Raw genomic sequence first — 20,129 nt, forward strand, 5'->3', positions numbered from 1 at the left:
GGTGTGTCTTAGTTTTATGAAGAGAAGGGAAACACTTCAGTACGATTAATTTTCAGGGGGTGGGGATTGGTGCTTCTAAGGCCTGTTGTGTGGGCCAAGTATACTCTATGCTGTTCACAACGGAGCAAAGCAAACAAAGAAACCCCACAGCCTCAGTATCGTGACCGCAGTCACAGCAAGTCAAATTGTTTATAAAAGTCAGCAAAAGTTAAAGACAACCTGGGTTAGCCCAAATACAGTTCTTACTGGTCCAGTCCAAGGACTGTATTGGAATCATGTCCAGTGAACAAGAGGAGTGTAGACCAGAAATGGAGGGACTAGAATTGGTTTGTCAAAAATTAGGCCTGATTTGTGAGCACAGTAATGAGCAGATGGGCTGTCCCACCCTTTTAGGGGTCTAGAAGTTGACACTGAAGCTAGGAGGACAGATCAACTTAATGATTGCAATCCTCACCATCTCCTGGGACCTACTGTGACATCACTGGGCCTTCATTATCTTGATCCTGAAAGATGACTTGACCAGACCAGGCCAAAGAAAGGATTCCCAATTACACTGCCATCTCAGTTAGTTTCTGTAATTTCCTGAACACCACCAAGATGAGAATTTGTTCCTGCTCTTACAGTGTCCTTCTATTGCCTTTTCCTTTTCAACCTTATTTTTTCTCTTTTTTTTCTTTGTTCCTTTTGGCTTCTGCTTATAAAACATCTGGCTCAGCCAGTCAAGAGTGTTTCTTTTGCAGTGCAGCCAGGAACCTGTGACTTGAAAGGCATGTAAAAGCAATTCCCTAAATTTCCCAGTGCTGATACAAGTTTGCTAGGTCTTGGAAGGCCTCATAAGAGCGTAGCAGTGAGGCTACAAGTAGGAGTCATCCGTACAATCAGAAGCCGCAAATTCTTCTTTTCCCATTTTCCTTTTTCTTGTGTACGTTGGTTTGTATTTAAGGACTGGATGGAAATCACAGCAACAACTCCAACCTTTCTCAACTAACGGTTTCTCTTTCTCAGAAAGAACAGGCATTGACATCTTTAGTACCATCTAAAATACTCTTATTAGATGGGAGTACATTATACAAAAAAAATTAAGGTAAAGCTAATGTGTAAGGTAACAAAGGAAAATGAAATTCATGCTTAATAATTCAAATGCTTTAGCTGACTGTTTTTCTCCTTTTTGTACATCTCTAATAACAAATTAAAAACATTTATAGTGGTAAATGATCACCTTTGGCCTTAGCAGTCATTTACAACTTTTTGTGCCCTCAATGTACTTCTGGGTATCTCAACAACACAACTTTTGAACTAAAATTGCATCTCTCCCCTCAAATATATGACCACTAATCAGACTGACCCACCTAAGTTTTCCTTGCCTCAGGCCAGAGGCAATGGTAACATTATCTTAGAAAACCCCAGACAGTACCTTGTCCCAAAATAAATTAATCTCATCAGTTTCTTAAACAAAATAAGCTTTTAATAACAAGTAGATTACAAAAGAGAAACACAAAAATGGAAGATATTAAACATTTAAGCATGGCATTAGGGTTCTGTCTAGAGGCCTGGCAAAGGTCTTTTATTCTATTAGTTACCGAGAAATCTAGTGATTTAAACCATTCCTGAATAGTTAGGAGCAGATTGCAGAACGTTTTTTAATATTAATGAGCATGTACTCATATGAACACTAAATAAAAGACAAATCACAGTCACTATGGATTACCATTTATGAAGTATACTTTGGGCTTCGATCATTGTAGATATAGTTTCCATTTCATTTTCTTGTTTCAAAAATAGTATCCTATTTCTTATTAGGAATAGTATTCTATTTCTTGTAGCTTCACGTTTCATAGATTTCATAGACATCAGGGCTGGAAGGGACCTCGGAAGATCATCGAGTCCAGCCCCCCGCCCAAAGGGCAGGAAGTCAGCTGGGGTCATAGGATCCCAGCAAGATAAGCATCCAGTTTCATCTTGAAGGTGTCCAATGAAGGCGCTTGAACCACCTCCGGTGGCAGGCTGTTCCAGACCTTGGGGGCTCGGACAGTACAGAAATTATTCCTTATGTCCAGCCTGAAACGATCTTGAAGTAGTTTGTGACCATTTGACCTCGTCATCCCTTGGGGCGCTCTGGTGAACAAACGTTCCCCCAGATGCTGGTGGTCACCCCTGATAAACTTGTAGGTGGCCATCAGATCACCCCTGACCCTGCGCTTTTTCAGGCTAAAGAGCCCCAGGGCTCTCAGCCTGTCATCGTAGGGTCTGCTTCCCTGACCTCTGATCATGCGCGTGGCTCTTCTCTGGACTCTGTCAAGCTTCTCCACATCCTTTTTTAATTGTGGAGCCCAAAACTGGACACAGTACTCCAGCTGCGGCCTCACTAAGGCCGAGTACAGGGGGAGAATGACGTCCCGGGATTTGCTTGAGATGCATCTATGGATGCAAGCCAGCGTTTTGGTCGCTTTTGGTTGCAGTATAGACAAGCCTTTAAGTTGTCAAATTTCGTTTTAAAGATAGCCCCAACTCTCCATACGCAGGAATGGCGGGGGAACCACAACAACACTTTAATATATGGTTGTTAGTAATACTTCTGACATTACTCAAGAATTTTGAGGAATCACCACTCTTCTCATTTACTGGGTAAAAAACCCCCCAAAAACAAAGTTGTAAATGGCATATGGAAGAAGTCTTGTATTTCCCATCCCCCAATTTCAAATTGGCTTTATCCATCATTCTGTAAAAACAGCAGGACTATATTTTCAACATGCTTTGGAAACATTAACACACTGGAGTTTATGGAACAAACCCTCTGAGGATGTAAGTCTGCAGGACTTCATTGCTTTCTGTTAAGGGCTAGGTATTAGTAACAATAATAGTGCCTCTTGGTGGAAGATAAGATAAGAATAAAAAACAGAAGTCAGCATTTACTAGGAATATGCAGCTTGAGACTGATTCCTGTAAAGATCTTGTTTTCAGTATGAAAGGCAGAGAAATGAATCACACAAAATACAGCTGAAAATATCTGCTAAATTCCCATTTGGAATTAGCAATAAACCTTTGATCATTAATGGCACTTGAGTTTTAAGAGACAAAACTAAGTCTTGTTATTAGTACAAATAAGAAGCTATAAAGAGGAGAGCAATTAAAGATGCCCCAGGGAGATAGATAGAGGCCATTGGATTTAGTTAGTGCTCTGAAAATAGAAAGAACTGATCCTTTCCTGCATTAAATACATATTAAACAGTAGTCACCTGAAGGAAGGCTACTCATGTTAGGCCTGCAATTACATACAATCCACACAACTGAAATGTTCCTTTATTTCTATTGTTGAAAAATATTTATATCATAAAGAGGGAAGAAGGACGGGGTATCTGAAGTTATTTGCAGTGCAAGAAGGACTTCTTCAGTGCTTATGTTTCCTGAATCAACAGCTTTTTCATTCCCTGCATGTAAGGTCAGTTCAACGTTGCAACACACTTTTAGGCACTCGTTTGTGAGATGCATAGGTATTAAGGCAGCTTTAGTCTGCCTTAAATTTTATTTTATTAACCCCAAACTGTTTTGACTCTGATTCATGTGAATGAATCAGGATCTTCCACTGATTGATGGATACAGCTGGTCCACCCTCCTATGACTAGAGCAGTGGAAGTGGATAGTAAAAATAGGTGGGAGGTAGGACTGATCCTCTGCCCTGGGAATCCCTGGCTGCTTTAAAAAGCCCCTGTAGAGCCAATGACATTGGATAGGATTTTAGCTTGCTGTAAAACTTTTCAGGGACCAGAGAAGCAGAGCATGACATGGCAGCTCTGCGCCCTGGACAGTGGCAGCACACAGAGCTGTGCTAGGTGCCATGCTGCTGGCAGCAGCTGCAGGGCCAGATTCCAGCTGAAACAATGGCTATCTTTGTGCACCCTAACCCAGCCTCCAAGGATGCCACCTTGGTCACCTGCCCCTCAGCTGACTACTGCAGAACAGTACGAAGTACAATCAAGGACATGCAAAGATAGCTCAAAGCCAGCTGTACACTCTCTCTTTCATACAGCCAATGAGGTCTTCTCAGTTGCTGATAACGACACACAAGAGAGAGCACAAATAAGGTCCAAAGTTACAGGAGCAATATATGGTGGGAAGGCAAGAAAGACTATAATGGGACCCGTTGCAAAAGTCAACCTTGGTCGCATCTACACGTTGCTATACAGTGACACTGCTATGACACCATGCTTTAGTACTTCCTCTTGCAGTGCAGTACAAGTGCTTGTTGGGTTGTGTACCTGCAGTGCACGGTTAGATTTCACTGCTACATCGCCTTAGCAGCACACTATACCTGGGGAGTGGACCACTATGGCAACGTGGCTGGCAATGACATGTAGACACGCATGATCGCTATGTCACTACAGTGCACCATACCCCGATGTAGTGCATCGCTGTGTCGCCATAGGGTAACATGTAGATACGCCCATTATACATTACTTAGCTGATTTAGGATGGAGGTTCAGTTTAAGTCAGACCGTTTGCCTTGTTCCTGAATGAACATATATTCTTTCCTTTCAGCTTTCTATTTGTATGCAGCGTTTGCAATTTGAATGCCACGTATTCATAGACTTCAAGATCAGAAAGGACTTTTACAACAATTCAGTCTTATCTCTTTATTCTCTTATTTTCTTGTGCTCCACATAACATAGCCCAGAGAATTTTACCTAGCAATTCCTGCCCTAAACCATAATAAACCATCATTTACTCACTGTTACCTAAGGGTAACCAAAGTGAATCACATTTTATTTTTGTTCTAAACATAGAGAAATAATTTTAATAGCACATTCAGGCACTACCATGTGGTAACACTGACTAAACCTTCACTTTAATGACAAGAACTGTATTATCACTGAATGTAAAGAAACAAAGAGAAATTCAGGATACCAAGGTATGTCTAACAACAATTACTTCTTGTAACAGATTATATATTTTAAAATATATTTTATTACGTTTCAGCTAGACTAATACATGTCCTGAAAATAAACTATCTGTGAAGAAATAATGACCTGATGAGGTACTAGTAATAAAGGCCAAAGTGCATTTATTTTAGCTAAGGACACATTGGAGGCCATGGTGAATGTGAATATAAAAAGGAGATTAGTATCTTATGATTGCATTCACGAAGGAAGAGAGTCAGGGAAATAAACCTCACATTGTGGAATTTTTCAAACCATAATCTGCGCTGTCAACCCTAAACTTTAAACAAAGTATAGCTCAGATTCCCAAAATAAGATTAGTTTAAAAATCTTAAGAGGCTTTCCCCACCTTAATCTTGGACTCATTTTAGTTTTCTGTTGGCTTTTGAGTATTTAGGATCACTCACATTGTCTTTTGCAAGCTTTTATCCAAAACAAGGAACATCATGTGTTGCATGAGAACATCAGCTTTAGTTCTGAAATCTCATTATTTCAGCAGCTAGGGACTTAGGGAAAGCATGAAAAAAAAATCACAAGTCTCCCAGTAAAGTCACAAGAGTTGGGAGCACTGTTTAATAGACTCGGTAACAGAAATGGACACATTATCTTATACTACCTATTGACAAACAAAGATCAAACCAAGTATTAAAGTAAAATCAAGAGTGACCAAGATATCTGAGCAAACGAGCCAGGACGCTTTAAGGCATTAAAGCCTCAGGGTAGAAATACCTTGGGTCTTCCCTACATTAAACAAATATGAGCAGAATCTACTTACACAACAGTTGTTGCTAGTTGCAAATAAACTAGATGTCCATCTTAGAAGAATAATACTTATTATAATCACAAACTGCAGGGAACACCATTATTGTGAGTAATTTTATAACCATTTAAGTGGTCTAAATGATTATGTGTTACTGTGACACATTATTTATCAGCTGTCACATCACTTATCAGCAACATGTGGCCACACACAGAGAGAGTCTTTGTATTGCTGCTGTTCTCTTATGTAAGAGAGTTTATTTTTTAAACCCTCTTGTGTTTCTGGAGTGAAATGATGAAGGGCAAAATAGCAAAAAAAGCAAGAAAATAAAGCAAGAATGGGATGCTGCACTTTCAAATGCAGGATGAAAAGAGGTGGGGCCTGGGCGGGGCTTGACCCGGCCCGGCTCCACTCAGCTGCCTCCTCCCACACACACACTAAGGGGTTAGCCCCCTCTCTCCAGAGCTGTGCTGGGGGTCGGCGGGGGGGCTCCGTTTATTGGTTTACAGTTGGGAACTTTTAAAAGTAAGTGCTAGCACGCAAAAAATGTTCTGAATCTGAACATAGACACATTTGAGGTGGTTGATAGCCATGTGGGAGGTTACTGATATTCACTAAAGATTCTGTTAAGATAAATGTAGAAAGAAGAGAAAAGGAAAAGGGACTAAAAACAATATGACTCAAATCCTGTTAAAGAGACCACATAGTGAGATGTGCTAAAAGTGAAAGAGAATTTTTTTTTTCAGCTGTATTGTTTTGAGGGTAGAAGAAAATACCATTTGCAAGCTTAAGATCAAAGGTAAATTTGGGATTCAGATGTCAAAGTGATATGTAAAAGTTCAGGAGATGAAAAATCAGAATAGCACTCGTAGCAAAAAAAAATGGGAAATAAATATTTCGTTCCATTAATCTATTAAGAAAGGTAGTTTAGAAAAGTAGAATTATAATCTAATATAATTCAGTGCTTTAAGAAGTCAATAGGATAGATAATATATCACACTCAACTCTAATGGCATTATATTACTGTCTGCTAGGGAATCCACTAGAGACGCTAATCATAAACAAAATTCAAAGCATCTTCCCATGTACTCTGGTTTTCAGAAACCTCTGGCTATCTATTGTGAATCAAGGACTCATTTCCTCCCATGGCTATGTGATAGAAATAAACTTTATTGATTGAAAACTTTACATTAAACTTTGACCTGCTTTTATCTTATATCTCAGCCAGGAATAATTTTCAGAAAAATCACTATTTCATGCACAGGTCCCTGTTGACTGGAAATAAGTAGCAGGCATAAAAGAAATTTTGCATTAAACTGAGTAACAACTGATGCATTAAATGAGTTCTGTTTAGGTACAGGTGACGAATGTCTCCAGAACTGCTTTCCTACAAAGTATGTTTCTATCTGTGTATTTTCTATCAAATTATTTTTTCTGCATCACCCATTTCATCCCACGTTAATTAATTCAATACGTATGAGGTTCCCATAGAGTTTTCTGCTTTGCTTTTCTCTCCAGTTAAGGAAGCTCTGTGCTGGAAAGGTGTGTGTGTGTGCGCGTGTGTACGTGTGTGTGTGTGTGTGTGTGTGTTTAAATAAACATGTTATTCCTGAACCATTTTGATGTCTGCTGAATTTAGCTTTTAAGCTGATTCCCTCAACTAAGAATGTTTTATTTCTAGTTCTCACATGACATACTTTGTGCAAGACTTCAAAAGTTGCATTGTTTCAAAGGAGCGTAACTGTCCAAGTGGCTCATGAACAGAGACACTCTCATAGATGGTTCTGGCCACTGTTAACTTTGAGGTCCATGGTCAGTAATCATAGATGTGGAAGCAGTAGTGGAACTGGAGTACAGGATAATGTGCTCACATCATCCCATTAAGGAGGTGGGCAACTGCATTCAGCATGAGCTGGAACCACAATGTATACCTGTGTGCTTAATTCCAGATACTCAGCCTGAGAGTAACAAATGTGTGGGTCACTTTGATAATCTCTTCATCTAGGAAAAAAAAAAGGCAAGTTTCTTAGTAGGCCCTAGATGGAAGAAGAGATTTTCATCAGTTTTACTACTTGATTATCTACTTAATGTGGAGATAAAGAAGACTTCAAGGCTTCACACCATTTTGATGGATGCTACTTGGGGGTGGCAGATATGAAGATGCTTTTGTAGGAAGACAAAGACAGGGTGCTGCTCGTTTTTCAACTGATTTTCCCTTCTGACAAGGATCTCATTAAATCTTTTATTAACAACATTATAATAGTGTTTCCTGCTTTGTGGAAAATGAAATATACCTCTGTGGCTAGAGACAGACATTTAAAAAGCCAGAGCTTGAACTGATTCAATTTTTGTAGGTTAGTCTAACCTGCCTAGGTTGAACCTATTTTTAAGAGTACAGACATTCCTTGTGGACTGAGGAAATGGAGGCACATGCCTGCATTGCTCAGTCCAGAAGCCAGGGGGCGCTAAAGTGTTCCCTCAGCTGCAAGGAAGCTGTGCTAGCGGGGCGTGGCCAGCCTGGGCTGAACTGGGCAGAGAGAGGTTTAATTCCCCCCTCCCTGTCTCACTGGCAGGGAACTGAACTTTGTCTGCTGGGCACTCTCCCCTTGTTGCTGCAGTGGTGGGCTGCTATGGTCCCTGAGCAGAGGGGGTGGGGAGGGGAGTTATTCCCACCTTTACCCCCACTGCCCCTGGGGGACTGCAGCTGGGTCTGTTTGTCCCAACTGCTGCCACTTGCCCTTCCTGCCCTCTCCACCAGATGCTGGAGGGAGGGGGAATAAGCCTTATCCCTGTCCCACACCTAAGGGGCCCTGCCAGCCAGCATCTGGCTGTGCCCATGCCCGACTGCTGCAGCAGCAAGGGAGCAGAGACCTTGATGGGGGCAGCAGCCCCTGTCATAGTGTTGAGGAGTGTGAGACCCTTCCCAGCTCAGGGGGTGCACTGTGGGGGAGGCAGAGCTGTGGTGTACTATGCGCAGCAGCACCAGGGCTTGGAGGGGACCAGAGTCCTTGAAGCCCCACCCACTACTGCTGCCACCGTGGTCCACAGCAGTTTTCCTCACTCCGCAGTATGGCCCCCCCACTGGGAAGGATCTCACACTCAGGGAAACCATGAGAGGTGTTGCTGTTCTATCATGGTCACCCCGCCGTCACTGCTCCAGTGACCGGGTGGGGATGGGGCCAGACACCAGCTGGCAGGGCCCCTTAGGTGGGGGCCAGGGATGAGGCTTATTCCCCTTTGTACCCCTGGGGCACTGCAGCGGGGTCTGCCCACCCCAACCACTACCACCACCACTCACTCTGTGCCTGGGGCAAATGCCCCCCCACCCAGCATCTGCAGGATGGGGCTTTTTCTGCCACATGCCCAGGGCACAGAGTGAGTGGTGGCCAAGGAAGGCAGACCCTACTGCAGTGCCCTGGGGGGCAGCAGGCGGAATAACCCCCCTCCCTGCTCCCTGCCTATGGGGCCCTGTTGCTCAGCATCTGGCCCTGCCCCCACCCGCACCCACCCACTGCAGTGGTGAGAGGGTAGCAACTGTGACAGGGGCAGCAGTTCCTGTCATGGTTTCCCCCAGCGTGAGCTTTTTTCTGGTAGGGAACTGAGTTGCGGGGCAGGGAAAGGTGCTGTGGACTGTGCTGGCGGTGGTGGCTTGGAGGGCTCTGGCTCCCTCTGAGCCCCAGTGTTGCAGTGCAGTCTGCCACAGCTCTGCCCACCCCACAGTGGGCCTCCGCCACCACCAGGAAGGAGTTCACAGGAAGGTTTTGCTGCCCCCATCAAGGTCCCTGCCCCTTCACTGCTCCAGTGGCAGGGTGGGGGCATGTCCAGATGCCAGCCAGCAGGACTCCTTAGGTGGTGGGCAGGGACAGGGGCTATTCTCTCTCTCTTCAGCATCAAGCAGAGGGGTCTTATTTCGCTTCTTGCTCCAAGCAGGGAGTAATGTCAGTGGCAATCAGGGTAGGCAGACCTGGCTGCAGTCCCCCACGGGGAGTGGGGGTGAAGGGAAGAATAACCTCCCTCCCTGCCCCCTCTGCCTCAAAGGCCATGCGGGCCCACTGCTGCAGCAGTGAGGGGGGAGTGCCTCACAGACCTGGCTTAGGTCCTTACTGGTGGGACAGGGAGGGGGAATTAAACTCCTCTTTGGCAAGACCCCTGCCCCTGCCTGTCCCTGCTTGTCCATGCTCAGTTGGGGAGCAGAGGGACAGGGCCAGCCCTGCTCCACTAGAGCAGACAGCCCAGCCCAGAGAGCATGCTTGGATGCTGGGGGACTCTGGTTTATCTTAAACCAGGAAGGAGTCTAGGAAGGACATTGCATAAACTGGTTTGAGCTGAATCAGTTAAGTCTGATACTACATCCAACCAGGTTTATCTTAAACTGGTTTTGGCCGTTTTGAAACTGGTTTATGTGCACTGAATGTCTGTTCTGTTACAGGTTTAAACCAGTTTCTGATCACTTAAACCAGTTTATGTGTAATGCCTGTGCCTAGCCTGTGTGACATTGGAACATAAGCCTCTCAACCAACTCTTTGTATTATCTCCTGAAGATATTAAGAGGATAGGAATCAGTACAGATCCCTGCAGAACCGAATACATTAGGGTTCTTGGAAACTGTACATAATAATTGGCTCAACAATTGTATTTCTGAAAATTCTGTTTTATATCCTTATATAAATTCCTTCTTCAGTCCAAAAAAGGCATTGCCACAGTGAACAGACGGAGGCCTGACTTTACAAATCTGCAAAAATACTCCAAAATGAGACTATGGGATGAAATTTCCTCTGGAGCCATTTGTCATTTATTTTGCATGGTCTAAATTAACCAATTAAACATTTCAGAAATAAAATTATTTGGCCTGTAAACTATGTAGAATAAAATGTTTGAATAGCTGGGTTGCATAAATCAACCTATGTAATATAAGACACCAGTCCTGTTTTTACCTACCCTTTTAAAGGATTAACAGGGAACTGGCAAGAAGAACAGTAATGTTGATATGAGCTTCCAGCTGGGATTGATTACAGGCTACAGCCTAATGCAGTAATGTTTTGTGCTAGCACAACAGTTTAACTAGAGAGTGCTCACAATACATATCCCCCACCTTCTGCCTATTAAGCCCTGATATAAAGAAACCAGTTAATTTTGTTGTGATCTTGACCTTTGATCTGTTAAATCTCCAAATTAATTACCTAGCCAACACATGGTCCTCTACTTTTACATGTGGGTTCATTTGTAAAGTGCTTCTTCTCTACATTGAATGCTTACAGCCAAGTCCCTTACCTACCCCCTCCCCCTAACCCCGAGCTAAGCCTGGCAAACAGCATGAAATGTATAGAACAGGCATGGAAAGAGTTATATCACATTAGGTACTATTTCCTGACTGTAAAAAAAAGGGATAAAATACAACATTCAGAAGTTTAAAATAGACAATTATGAACATCAGGTTAACTGGTTCCCCTACAGATACTACAATGTGAAGTAACGTTGGTAGTAAATTATGTTTTGTGTAGACCACTGAAATAGATGGGTGTTGTTTTTATCCTGACAGAAATTCCTGAGAAAGGGCTACAAGGCAGGAAGTGTATTGTGAGATGTGTCAGATATGATCGTCTGGGACAATGAGGATCAACTGTTCCTGTCTAGTTATTAATATTTCTGAAGATATTTTTATAGATATTTTTAGGTCACTGAGCCTGAAATGTTCACTTCTGACCACTTCATATTTAGAGGACTTGGCTGCCAACCAAAATGTCTCAGAAAGTTCAAACCCCAGCATTAGGTTTGTGAAAATAAAAGGAGAAATAAAAATATAGGCAATTAATTATACAGCAGTGACCATGATATTCTGTATGGAAGGTGGAATGGTTGAGTTAGAGGCAAACTTGAGGTCACAGTTACTTCTATGGACTTTGTCACTTTAATTGCCATCAGTACTGTGCTGATGGTAGTGGCCATGGGTGCTCTTTGCACACCCCCCACCCCCCAGGTGCTGACATGAGTGGGGCAATAAAAAGTGGTTGTTGCCAATGCTCCTGTGCACCAGGTCCCTGGCTGCACCCCTATGCTGCAGATTGCCATAACATCCAGAATTAGCCAAAAGTAAGAACAATCTTTTCTTCATCTCTATGGGCTAGGTGGGCAGCTGGCCACCAGAGCAAACACATCAAAAATTGTTGACACCTATCAAGGGTTAATACCATATTGGCCACCAGAAATGCTGGTATGGTATATTCTCTAGCGCAGGGTTGGGCAAAATGGCAGATCTGGCTACTGGCCAGTCTCAATTTCCCAGCAGGCCCTGCCTGCATCATTGGGGTTGGTTTCCATGGAGACCCCAGTAGTGGAGGTGCCACGACAGCACGGGGCCAGTGTTTCCATGGAAATCAGCCCCAGCAGCATTGGCAGGGCGCATGACTGAGTGGGGAGCTGCTCCACAGCTGAGGCTGAGATCTTGCAATCTGTGAGGCAGTGAGGCAGCACTGCAATCTGCTACCTTCATGCCCCTGCCCAGGGTGTCCAGGCAGTGGATTGTAGCTCTGCCCTTCCTCTGGACCATGCTGTCACTGCTGCAAGATCCCAGCCCCAGCCTTGGAGCTTGGAGCCCCGCACTACTAGAGCCAGTCTCCATGGAAACCTTGGGCCTGCATTGTCATGGCACCACTGCTGCTGGGGTCTCCATGGAAACTGGCCGCAGTGACATGGGCAGGGGTTGCTGATAAATGGAGTCCATCATAGGCCCAATCTGGCCCATGGGCAATGCCGTAGCAACGAAGTTTGGTGCCCAGGGCACAGCCCACAGCAGCAGCTCCACCTTGCACCATGCACAGATCCGAGGGGCACATGCCTTCCCCATGCTTACCCAAGAGTGCACACAGTGGTGGTAACCACCCTACCTCCATCCCCGTACCCCTCCCCCCCAAACAAGTTGCTTGTGGCTCCATCCCATGGCCCACCCTGGCTGGGCAGCGCCTGTTGGCGCCCCTTTGCTTTGGTCCCTGGGGCAGTCACCCTGCTCACCCCCTGCTTGCTACAGCACTGCCCATGAGATAGACTTTGTCCACCCCTGCCCTAGCTTATGTCAACTATTGGGGTTACCGACACAAATCTAAGGCTTCCTTCATCAAGGAAATTGTATGAATAAACCCTGCTCATTTAGGTGGAATCCTGTAATATAGACTTTCCTGTACCAACTTAATTGAATTTGGTCTTCTGTTACGTATAGTGTGACCATATGTCATAGTTTGGCTGGGACAGTCCTGGATTTTGTAGGCTGTCCCAGCATCCTGGCTAGTTAGTAAAAATTCAAACAAATGTCCTGGATTGATGCACACTGTCCACCCTGGCTCCTCCTGAGTGATGGCTGGATGCAGGGGGCAGGCTGGGCTGGGCACAGCTCCTCCTGCCTGGGGCAGGGATTGGCCAAGATGGGGCAGGGGGAGAGCACTACTGTGTGCATGGGCTGCTCACATGTCTTCGCCCATTCGCAGCACAGAGGAGTCAGGATCAGGGAGTGGCCACTATGGCAGGTGGGGGTGGGGTGGTTTGGACCCTTGCTCTGAGGGGAGTGGGGGTCCTCCCTCCCTTTTCCATCCACCTGGCTGTTGGGGACCTGTATTTGGGTGGGTGGTTCTGGGCTCTGCCCAGGCCCAGCTGCTGGGAACTGGAGCCCAGAGCTCAGCTCAGCACTCTCCCCACTGCCACCAAATGTGGGTGGATGGGTGGGTGGGTGTGCACTGAGGAGCAGCAGGACAAGCTGGAGAGGGGGAGGGAGGGAAGGGCAAGAGAGAGAGTAGTGAGAGTGAGTGGAGGCAGTGAGGGGGGAAGAGGATGGGGGAGCAGGGAAATGGTAGGGTGAAGCAATAGGAGGAGAGAGGCCATGATGGAGGGAAGAGGGAGGAGAGTGAGAAGGATGGAGTAGGGGGCATGAGGAGAGAGGTGTGGGGAAGGGAGCCAAAGGGGAAGAAAGCTGGTGGGGAGTGGGAGCGGGTCTATAATTGAGGTCTGATGGAGGCTGCCCAGGTACAGCCTCTTGCAGACATGATAGTCAAGAAGATGCACAAAGGCACAGCACACATACATGCCAATACAGCAGCCTGGATCTGGAGCTGCTGCACACACAGAGGCAAAAACACATATATACATGCATACGACATATGCAGATACACACACACACACACACACACACACATGCACACACACACTTCCCGCAGAATAGGTCAACTTTCTCCCTGCTCTGCAACGGCCTCCAGCTCAGCCCCCCTCTTCTTCCTCCTGATCTCTTGCCCAGCCACCCATTTGCCTGGTGTCCATTTCCCTGCATTCATTCCTCCCCTCCCCACAACCAGCTGCTGGCCAGTGGGGAGGTAGAGCAGCATGGTGCGGGGGTGGAGGAAACCAGGGTCCAGAATGTTTTTAAAAATATTATGGTCACCCTAGTTATGTGCTTCCAATCAGAGAATGGGAACCATACTGTGTGGCTGTTGTCAAACACTTGCAGAAATTAAAAAGGCTGGGGCTAGAAGGCTGATGGGGTGGCAACATCTTCCTCATTCAAAATATCTAAGTCAAAGCCACCTTTCTAAAATATATGCTGAAAGCAAGAATCACCAGATCAAATGTTATCCTGCTGGCCGGCATCAGATGTTATGTCTTCCTTTTTCAGGTGCTCAAAGATCCAGAATTATAGGCAGACAAGCAGGTAAATGATTCAAATCTGTATAAACAAGAAATGTAGTGTGACTTCTTAAAAAGAGTACAGATGGGGTAAACCAGAATTTCAGCCCTTGTATTGAATCCAAAAGTTTGGGCTATTCAGGTCTGGGTTTTCTGTATAACGGGTGGGCAAAATGCGGCCCACAGGCCAGATGTGACCCACCAGGCCATTCTATCTGGCCCGTGGGGCCCCTAAAAAATTTAGAAAATGAATATTTATCTGCCCCTGCCTGTCATGTGGCCCTCGATGGCTTGCCAAAACTCAGTAAGTGGCCCTCCACCCGAAATAATTGCCCGGCCCTGCTATATAATATTCAGATTCACATGTAGCCTTGTCTGGAGATTCCTCTCCCCCTCCACCATGGCCTGTGTTTGGATACTAGCTATTTTAATTTAAAGAGTCATCTCACATTGAAGGGCTTGCAAGGAGTAACAGTGAAAAGGGTTGAAATGAAAGGATATGCACTGGGCCAATCCACAAAATTAATGGGGAAAAATAAGACAATATATAATCTTTCCTCATCCTGTCATGTTGAATTAGCTACTTAGAATCACAGTATCATAAATCATACAAAATTAGAGTTGGAACGGACCTGAGGAGGTCATCTAGTCCAACGCCATGCTCAAAGCAGGACCAGCCCCAACCAGATCATTCCAACCATGGCTTTGTCAAGCTGGGTAGCCAAGGATAGAGAGTCCAGGATCTGTCTGGATAACCTGTTACAGAATTTTACTACCCTCCTAGTGAGAAAGTTCTTCCTAGTATCTAACCTAAACTTGCCTTGCTGCAATTTGAGACCATTGCTCTTTGTTCTGTCATCTGTCACCAGTGAGAATGATTCAGCTCGATCCTGTTTGGAACCACCCTTGAGGTAGCTGAAGGCTGCTATTAGGTCCCCTTTCAATCTTCTCTTCTCCGGACTAAATAAGCCCAGTTTCCTCAGCTTCTTTTCATAAGTTATATGCCCAGCCCCCTAAACATTTTCACTGCCTTCTGCTGGATTCTCTCCAATTTGTCCACATCCTTTTTAGTACTGGGGTGGGGCCCAAAACTGTACACAGTACAGATGTGGCCTCACCACATCTGTACACAGATGTGGCCTCACCAGTTCTGAATAGATGAAAAGATGAAAAGAATCACTTTTCTCAATCTGCTAGTAACACTCCTATTAATGCAGCCCAGTATGCCATTAGCCTGCTTTTCAAAAAGGGCAGGCTGTTGGCTCATATTCATCTTATTGTCCACTGTAACTCCCAGGTCCTTTTCTGCTTATTCAGAGCTACTGCTTATTCAGTTGGTCCTCAGCCTGTATGGGTGTATGGGATTGTTTTGTTCTGAGTGCACAACTTTACACTTCTCTTTATGGAACCTCATGAGATTTCTTTTGGTCCAATCCTCCAATTTGTCAAGGTCTCTCAGACACCTAGCCTTACCTTCCAGTGTATCTACTACTCTCCCCAGCTTGGTGTCATCTGCAGATTTGCTGAGTGTAAACTCTATCCCCTCTTCCAGCTCTTTGATGAAGATATTGAACAAAACCAGCCCCAGGACTGAGCTCTAGGGCACTCCACTTGATACCAGCTCTCAACTAGACACAGAGCCATTGACTACTACGCTCTGAGCCCAATGATACAGCCAGTTTTCTATTCACCTTAGAGTCTATTCACCCAACCCATACTTCCTTACTTGTTTGCAAGCATGTTATGGGAGTCCGTATCAAAAGCCTTGCTAAATTCAAGGGATATCACATCCACCGCTCTACCCACATCCACAGAGCCAGTCAGCTCATCATAGAGGGCATGCCGGTTGTTCAGGCATGACTTGCCCTTGGTGAATTTATGCTGACTATTTCTAATAAAATTCTTCTCCTCCAAGTGCTCAGAAACAGATTCCATGATTTTTTTTTTCTGAGACTGAGGTGAGGCTGACTAGTTTGTAGTTCCCGGGATCCTCCTTCATCCTATTCTTAAAGATGGGCACTATATTTGCCCTTTTCCAGTCATCCAGGGCCTCTCTCAATTGTCAAGAGTTTTCAAAGATTATGGTCAACCCCCTCTGCACCCTCGGGTACATCCCGTCTGGCCCCATGGACTTGTACAAGTCCAGATTTTCTAAATAATTCCTAATCTGTTCTTTTACAACTGCTGGCTGCTCCTCCTCCCCGAAATCTGCTTCCAATTGCAGTAGTCTGGGAGCTAACCTTCCTATGAAAACTGAGGTGAAAAAGGCATTATGTACCTCACCCTTTTCTGCAAACTCTGTCACTAGGTTGCCTTGCCCATTCAGTAAGGGACCCACACGTTCCTTGATTCTCCTTTTGTTGCTGACATTCTTGTAAAAACCCTTCTGGCTACTGTTCACATCCCTTGCTAGCTTGAACTCCAATTTTGCTTTGGCCTTCCTGATTTCATCCATTCATGCCCAAGCAATACTCTTATATTCCTCCTTATTTTTTTGTCCAGGTTTCTACTTCTTATAAGCTTCCTTTTTCTGATTTAGGTTACTGAAGAGTTCCCTGCTAAGACAATCTGGTCTTCTGCTATACTTCTTGCACATCAGGATGGCTTGTTCCTGAGCTCTCAGTAAGCTTTCTTTAAAGTAAAGCCAACTTTCCTGGACTCCTCTCCCCCTCATACTGGCCTCCCAGGGGATCCTACCCATCAGTTCCCTAAGTGAGTTGCCATCGACTAGTGCATCCCCCACTCCCCTCTGAATTCTTCCCTGTTTGTGAGCAGCAGGTCAAGAAGAGCAGAGGCCCTAGCTGTCCTCTCTAAGCACTTTCACCAGGAAGCTGTCCTCAACACCCTCCAAAAACTTCCTGTGCACTGCTGTATTGCACTCCCAGCAGATGTCAGGGTGACTGAAGTCCCCCCTGGTGGGCCAGATGAGCATTCAAATATTTGGTGTACATGAACCTATTAAGCTTTTCCTTACTAGAATTTTTATTAGTTTTGGAAGTAGCGATGGGTGAGTATGGAGTAAAGCTAGTTATAAATACAGCACAAAGTGTAAGTACGATTTCACTTTGTGTATTTTCAGACTGTTTACATTCATTGTGGAAAAACATGAATATTTTCATTCCAAAAGCTTTGTTTGTAGGGATGTCCATGAACACTTATTTAAGTTAGAAGAGAAAGTAGGTACAAGAAAGAGAGAACTGTTAATGGAGTGGAAGATTTTTTTTGTAAGGAGATCACATACTAGAGTCATGAGTGGTTTAACAGACTATTAGAAGAACAATCTGAATAGATTTGCTCAACAGAGGTTGCTAGGAAAAAGACTTCAGCAAAGAAGCAGAAGAGTTCTGATAGATATTCTGGACACCTGAGCACAGAAATATTGCATAAATTGGACACTTTTTCAGCACCTTTTGGCCAATACTCTAGCACTAGGCATTTGTCAAATGATAACAAATATATATTAATCCACCCTTATAAATAAGGATGTGTACAAACAAATTGTAATTACTTTGTCTGAATGTGACAAGAGAAAATTGAATATACAGTATGAAAAATGTAGCTCTCAAAAGCAGTAATACGCAATCAAATGTAAATGCAGAATGTTTTGTTTTATTTTTTGAGTGATGTTCAATTTTACATAGAACAAGTTGAAATAGTAAGACTATTCATTACACCTTTTTTTGGCCCTAAAAAAGATTAGGCCCCCCCAAAAAAGGAAAAAAAAATGCTCATTAATTTGACCTGCGTGACACAGACAATAGAATTCCATCTAGTAATTTAGGACATCTATACACGTTCTCCAAGATTGCGGGCGGGGGGGTGGGGGAGCACTTGAATTAGAGTGGCTCCAAGGTAAGTGCAGGGATGCAGAATACATGTGATACAGAGGCTGTTGGAGTGTGCTAATTAGCATGCTCTAGTAGACTTGATTAATCAAGTCTGCACCAATGCGTGCTAATTGAAATGTGTCAGAGCAGACTTCCAGCACATGTATAGGTACCCTTATGTGCTGAGCTCACGAACTAGACTAAAACATCTCCTCCAGAAAGATATCCACTCTTGATATGAAGACTTGAGAGGATGATACAGAATCTTCTGTTTCTCTGGCTACCTTGTTCCCATGTTAAATCACCCTCACTCTTAAAACTTGTACTTAACTTCTAATACGAGTTCGGCTGGATGCAGCATTCAGATATTTGTTCTGCCTTTCTTTACTAGATTAAAGAACTTAATATTTTTTCTCACTGAAAATACTTATACACCACAGTCAAGTCTTCAGTTGATTCATTTGATGAGTTAAATGGACCAATCTCCTTTTAGTTCTCGTCCTGTAAAAGCAGTTGTTCCAGCTTTCAAAGTGCTGTGGCACTTCCCTATACCTCTATAATTTTGCAATATACTTTCTAAAATAGAGATACCAGAACTTCAAGCAGGATTCAAGTATTGGGTTCTGCTCTATTATACTCAGAAGTAAAATCACCTCCTCCATCCTGCACCCCTAATGCATTTAAAGATCATCTAAACTTTCTGAGCTGATATTCAATAGTTTGTTCACTTGGAGCCCAATATTTTTTTTTCAGAGACATTTCTTTCCAGAATGCAATCATGAATCCTTTAAATATCACTTTCATTTTTTGGTCCTAAAGGTAGGACCATACTCTTTACTGTATTAAAATGCATTTACTTGAACAGACTTACCAAGTGACCCAGTTCACTTTATATGGTTGCCCTATTATTTTCCATTCTACGTATCTGTTTGTCATCTGCAAATGTTAATAGTGGCGATTTTAAACTTCATTCTAGATATTTTACTACTGTTCTGTCTCTTTAAGATGCAGAGCCTTGCTTAGGGGTTAGCAGCACACAATTCTAATAAGAAACTCTGGTTGCAGAAGGAATCTGAGCTTCTTACAAACATTGCAGCAATGGACTGTATGAGTTGTGTTGAATTGTTACAGACAATTCAATAAAATGTGCCTGATTTAAACATTCGGGATTTTAATAATAAACAACTAGTAGATGTTGCCTTCAAGTCCTTAGGCTTTCCCCGTTTAAGTCATTAATGAATGCAGAGTGTTTAACTCTGTTAGGCTAGCAGTGTAACCAAATATTCATAGAATCATAGAAGTAGGGTCGGAAGGGACCTTGTAGATCTTCAAGTCCGACCCCCTGCCTGGGCAGGAGGAAAACTGGGCTCAAATGACCCCAGCCAGGTAGGCATCAAGCCGCTTCTTAAAGATCCCCAGAGTAGGAGCCAGCACCACTCCCCTTGGAAGTTGGTTCCAGATCCTAGCTTCCCTAACTGTGAAGTAGTTCTTACGGATGTCTAATCTAAACCTACTCTTCAACAACTTGTGGCCATTATTCCTTGTTATCCCGGGGGGCACTAGAGGAAACAAGGTCTCCCCCAAGCCCTTCTGGTCCCCGCTAGTGAGTTTATAGACGGTCACCAAGTCCCCCCTCAGCCTTCTCTTGTGAAGGCTGAACAGGTTCAGGTCCCGTAGCCTCTCATTGTAGGGTCTGCCCTGCTGTCCCCGGATCATGCGGGTGGCCCTCCTCTGGACCCTCTCAATGTTGTCCACATCCCTCTTGAAGTGGGGTGCCCAGAACTGGACACAGTACTCCAGCTGTGGCCTGACCAGTATCGCATAGAGGGGGAGGATCACCTCCTTGGCCCTACTTGAGATGCACCTGTGGATGCACGATAGGTGCCGGTTAGCCCTGCCGACCTTGACCTCGCATTGTTGGCCCATGTTCATCTTGGAGTCAAT

Source organism: Alligator sinensis, unplaced genomic scaffold (genome assembly GCF_000455745.1).
Source record: "Alligator sinensis unplaced genomic scaffold, ASM45574v1 scaffold866_2, whole genome shotgun sequence".
NCBI classification, from domain to species: Eukaryota; Metazoa; Chordata; order Crocodylia; family Alligatoridae; genus Alligator; species Alligator sinensis.